The sequence below is a fragment of the Amphiura filiformis genome, chromosome 5 (genome assembly GCF_039555335.1).
Source record: "Amphiura filiformis chromosome 5, Afil_fr2py, whole genome shotgun sequence".
Lineage (NCBI taxonomy): Eukaryota > Metazoa > Echinodermata > Ophiuroidea > Amphilepidida > Amphiuridae > Amphiura > Amphiura filiformis.
Window position 1 is genome coordinate 16,370,993 of NC_092632.1, and position 6,220 is coordinate 16,377,212.

Here is a 6,220-nt window from a genome sequence, read left to right on the forward strand (position 1 = left end):
TTAATTCAAATTCACCTACAATTTCAATTGTTATGCCGTTCTGGTTGGTTTAACCTAATACAGAGATGTTATAACCTCATAGTAGAATTAACATGTCATACAAATGCATTTAAGATCAGTAACCCATTGCACATATGGAGATGAGGTTGATGATTTAACGGTCGACGGTCGACACAAACAAATTAAAAGAAATTTAGATTATTTTCTTTATTTAAGATTTGTCCAACGTGGAGAAAGGTGGTGAATCTAAATTCCAAGTTTATTTTTATAACCCTAAATACATTGCCAACATATACAATCGTTGTAAATCGATGAAATTATGTGTATTGGAGACGTTTCAGGTCAATTTGATACCATATGCATTGCATAATTTTAAACTAACATTAATATATGTGACCCCTCGGCACAACTGAGCCCGGATGTCGCCAGTGCCACTATTGAGATATGCTCCATCGAACTTAACAATAAACAATAGGAAACAAAGGATTTATTGACTGTTTTATTGATTTTCACTACTTAAATGTCAAGTACTATAGACATGATATACATCATTTTAAAGCTAATTTCAAGCAGAATATTTTGGTTGAATATCTCAAAATGATGATTGGCGACTTCAGGGCTCAGTTGTGCCGAGGGGTCACATATTAGATATGGCTTGGAATTCATTCACTTCTCCGTGGCTCGGCGGTAAAGGCGCCGACGTCTAAACTATATGCCACGGGTTCGAACCCCGCTGTTAGTTTTGTTAAAATTAATATGTTTCCTCTCTTAATCCTTCGTATTATTGTTGGCCTAATAGTTAAGCTTCGTGCTATTTCATCATCATTCAAAAATGATGAAATTTTCGGTGTACTATATTCAGTAGACAGCATGTAATGGCAAATGAGAAGGTTTTTTGACACATTTTGCATTATTTTGGCATCATAATAATTAATAATATACATAGGCCGGTCCGCGTGAAAATGATATGAAAAAAGCTATTTACACTTAATTGTAACATGGATAAAACGGACAGTATCCACTAAAAACCTGTGTGTAGCAGCAACTTAATACGATTTTCCGTTACTGATATTTAACAGAAAATCATGCAGTTTAGAGCCCTAATTACGAAATGTGTGTAATTGAGCATAAATGGTGATTTGAGGGACCACTCCCTAAATAAACCAAGTAATTTGTCAAAAATTTTACTTTGATTCAAAAGAATATTATATACTCCCAAATCGTGTGCAATATGAAGATCATACGACATTCCGTTTTTGAGTTATGAGACAAAAACGAAATTTAGATGAAATATTTTGCATTCGGCAGAGACAACCTTGGCGAAAAAGGTTGCCACACCTGAGCGTTAATTGGCCAACATCCTTCCCTGCTCCCCTATTGCAATGTTGATTTGGACAAAATCGTCATCATTTCTACATTACAGTCTCCCAACATTGGAAAATTGGGGGTGGGGAAGGGGCAAGTGTAATCTGAATGTGCATTTGCAACTATTATACAAAATAATACGGAACTTTCACATATTTAGCTTCGATTGCGTGCTTTTAACACCAGAACGTGCTGGTGTGGCAACGAATTTCCGCCAGAGTTGTAGGTGTTTTCAAGGATTTTCTGGGTACTCGTGCTACATCCAGGGTTCCCGAAAGTTACCCGGCGCGGGACTAAGTAAATATATACCCCGACCCGAGCGGAACCAAATTTTTTCTAAAATTTATACTAAGAATGGGACTTGTTTTAGGTGAACGTATATTTTTTTTAAATTAGAGATAGCGAACCCAATTTGAAATAAGTGATCTCGAAGCTTCGAAGTAAATAACGTTATTTGTATTTTTGTAATAAGTGATAGCAAACCTTATGCATTAGTACAGCGGTCCTTAAAGATAGCGGGATGTTACCATGTGGGCCATGTGCATTATACGATGTGTTAAAATATTTCGTGAAACACTCTGTTTGGCTCATTTGTCAAACTATCATCATGAATGATCATCATGGAACCATTTCGCTTATTCATTTTTAAACCAGCATGAAATGATCGTTTATTACAGACCCCCAAAAAAGACAAATGAGAGATAATACAGTACTAAGTAAGAGTACTATATTGTTTTATTAAGTAAGTTTTAAGCAATCAAATTACTCTTCCTTCATCCCTGCTTTATTAAAACCTTGGTACATAATTATTTAGATGTATTTGGTCGTTATTGATGTGTGTTTATTTGAACCTGTCCTATGACAGACTGAGATGTTATACAAGACAATTACTTGAGTACTTGAAGAGCTTGTTTCCAAACCATGTTAACACTTGTGTCTGATTTACCTGTGCGATATTGCAATGGATTGTGATGCTATAGGTATAGTAGGTGGAAATAACATGGTTTGGAAACAAGCTTTTCATTTGATGAGTTACAACACTCGATCTGCCAACCTGTTAACCTAAATTGTTTCACATAAAAGCTGTGATTTGCATTGTACAAAAATACTGGTATGGAAAATATGGATTCTTTATCAATTTCTTTGTTTGAACATGTTGAAGGCTTTATGATGTCAAAAACAGGTTGAAGTGAAGGAAATAAAAGAAGCCAGAATTTGTTTTTTGGGCCCCTATTGATGAGTTTAAGAAAATGTCATGAAAATGATCCATGTACTATGGGGTTAACGGTCAACTTTCATACCACCACTTGTATACCACTTGTAATCGACCGGACGCCAAGCATTTAAATTTGAGGATGAATCACGTCGCAAGTTTGGCCAATTTTGTCCCGATATTTCGAGCCAAGGTACACACCTGGACACACCAGTGGCTGCGTAAGGCATTGCCCTCCTCTCAACCCTTCCCAATACTGCGGTACCCCTCAGTCATTTCAGACATTACATGTTATTTCTCCATTTTTCTTTGATGCTTGGTTTCCGGCCCTCAAAATGTTAAAAGCCCCCACCATCTTTCGTATTCCCAGTAGTATAATTAATTACATTTATCAATGATAAGGATACAGTGATACCTTGAAAGCTGATATACCTAATGCTAATGTTTGTGCTTCAATTTGCGAGGTATAATCATATGGAGATGGAACTAGTTTTTAAGGAAAATTCAACCTGAAAATTATTGTTTAAGAAAGTCTATAGAACTTTCATTTGCTACACTTTACTAAATTAGAAATTTGGAACTTAAAGCCATATTATAACATTTGCTGAGGAGGACGCCCTCACTGAATTTTTTTAATTCATTTTTTTACACGATTAAATTGTACTTTATTAAATCAATATAGCCTGCAAAAATCAAGACTCTAGGTGCTGTAGTTTTGTCAAAATCAGAGATTTTGAATAAAAGGCTGATTCAGCCCTTTATTATTACGATGGAATTGTTAGTCGAACGCATACACGATGTTCGTAACACACAGTATATACGGCGTGCGCGACGGTGATGTACACAACAAAGGGTCGTACCACAACATGACCGAAGGAGTGGTACGTATTGGCGACATGTGCGCTGGTAGTAAATTCCAATTTTCTTTGCTTTGCCGTAGTTGTTCGGCTCAAAAATAAAAGGGATATATCTGACAGTAAAGCTAACATTTTATGGCAAAGAAATGCTAATCTATTTTGTTTGAAAATGTTATAATATTGCTTTAATGTTATATCCCTTGTACTCGGGTTTTGAATTGGTAACAAATTTGAGTTCAAATTTCATTTGTTCTCATTTCATTTGTTCCTGCCAGCCACAGTAGCTTATGGTCTCAGGTCCGTCGGCTGCTACGTAATCAACAACCTGCAATGAAAACCGAGAATTTGCACAAAATAAGAAAATTCATGAACAACTTTACAAGCTAATCCATTACATACTCGGAATAAACATAATATGGAAGTTTTTACACATATAAACTAAGTAGGATAGGCATCTACTAAAAGGAATTCGACTCACTTAGTTCATATACCGCATTCCTATATATAGAATCCTCCGCATTTCTGCTGATTATTGCCAGGACACAAGTAAGAGCAGTCGCTTTCATTAGCCAAACCATAGCGCGCGTAGTCATCACTGGCATCACCACACCAGCATTCTATACCGTCTATTCCTGCGTATGCATGTCCTAATGATCCACAGTGGCCGAAACACAATTCCAGTGTCATGGCATAACTGTCCGAAAGCCTATCCTGGGGTAGTGCTCGGGGCCACTGGTCATCGACAAAGCAGCCGAGGTAACCAACGTTTGAGTCTGTGTGGAATATATTGAAAGTTCAAAGCTGATGATCATAGCGCCATTAGACTAAAGGAACTGTAGGATTTCACCCACTGAAAAACAAAATTGCCCTAATCCCAACTACTAGCCCACTGCACGGAACCGAAGTGGTGAGAGCAATGAGAAAGAACCAAAAGAACATGTAGAGTGATGCAAAAAACTGACAACAAAATATACATATTTTCACAACAAAATCTTATTTATTTATTTATTTCCTTTTTTGCGCTATTAACCAATCAAGGATCGAAAGGAATTTGATTGACAGTGACGTCAGACGCCATATAATAGTTTTTTAATCTCTGTCTTCAATTATTTAGACTCTTTGGGTCACATACATTGTACATGTTCCAAGATGTGTGGCAGAGATGTTTACAGTCTTGATATCCAAAATGGACATTGGTCTTTTGAGTACATATTGATTCAATAAACAAATAACCTACCGGGAATTGACCCACCGACCCCTCTGTTGCCAACCAGGAGAACAGGTATAATAGCAAGCTACGCTTGTGACGATCGCCCGGCCAACGGTCTCGTGCCTATGTAGTTTGGCATGATATACGCAATCAGATAACGTGGGATGCATGGTCTTGCAGTTTCTTCCAGCTGTATAGTTTTTTATGTTCTAGTGGCGCTAGGGTTAATTCATTGAGGCCAACTTGTATTGTTTTTTAATCTTAACTAACATGAAAATCAACTAAAATGCGACAAAGAATTTCTCGCGCCAATGGAAGATGGTCATTTTGTCCTGGTATTTGGAGTCCGGGGGATGTCTACAATCCATTCATAACCTCATTAATATACGACGCAAGTGCAATCCAATCACATATAATATCTTTTAAACACGCGGACGCAAATGCAGGTCATTGACGTAGTTAAAAGTACTCTCTACAATGACCGCGTAAGGTGACGTGTTACGCGTTCGAACAATTTACGCGGACGATGGTCGCCGTATTTGGACATCGCATGATTGGGTGCTAGTGCGATTGGTCGCTAGCGGTATTTCCTTAATGGGCTATTCGATTTTTTACAGGGAAAACGACAGATAAAGTTAAAATTGTGTTCTGTTTTGAAATTAAAAGAAGAAAATGTGACGTAAATTGAATGAAATAAAGTGAAAAGTGACGGTTCATGATGGAGTCATGTCTACAGTAGAATTCATCTCGACCTTTGCAGGACTTAACCCCATTAAAAGCTATTAAACCAAGATAACACTCATTGAAACAGCTCAACTGATTAAATCGGATCTTCTCTGGCTGTGCACATGTGACTGACATGAAAGTTTGTATTATAGCTTCAGTTGGGTAACCGATTATAAAGGAAACGAAAGGAAACAATGGTATGTGTACTTTTGTTCACGAAATGAGACAATGGCGTGCTTTTTGTAAACCAGCATTCTTGAAAATGAGCAACATAATGATTGTTGACTTAACACGGTTTGGAAATAATTTCTTCATATTTTTGGTGTTATCTGTCGTTTACATATCCTTCCTAAAACACAAAAGTACGACCCTCTCCAAACACCTAAATTAGCTAAAAATTTAGGACATGTTACAAAACTATATTGTCTAGAATTTTAGAAGAGTACTTTTAATATTGGCCGGTTATTTTTCACACAGCGACGTTAACTAGGCAATGTACTATTACCTATAACATTAACTAAAACACCAAAGTACGAATATTTCCAAACATCTAAATTAGCTAAAAATTTAGGACATGTTACAAAACTATATTTTCTAGAACTTTAGAAGAGTACTTTTAATATTGGCCGGTTATTTTTCACACAGCGACGTTAACTAGTCATATCCCCATACTTTTAACGTAGGGCTATTTGTAGAGGTCACGCGTCAATGGGAAAGAGCACTGTGTATTGTGTATAGGAAAACGGACAGTAACTGCAGTATGTATGAATGAGGTTAATGACTTTACATCTGTTATTTTTCGGGCATTCGCTGTCGTAGTGCACGTTAGTAACCATTGGTTACTGCTCC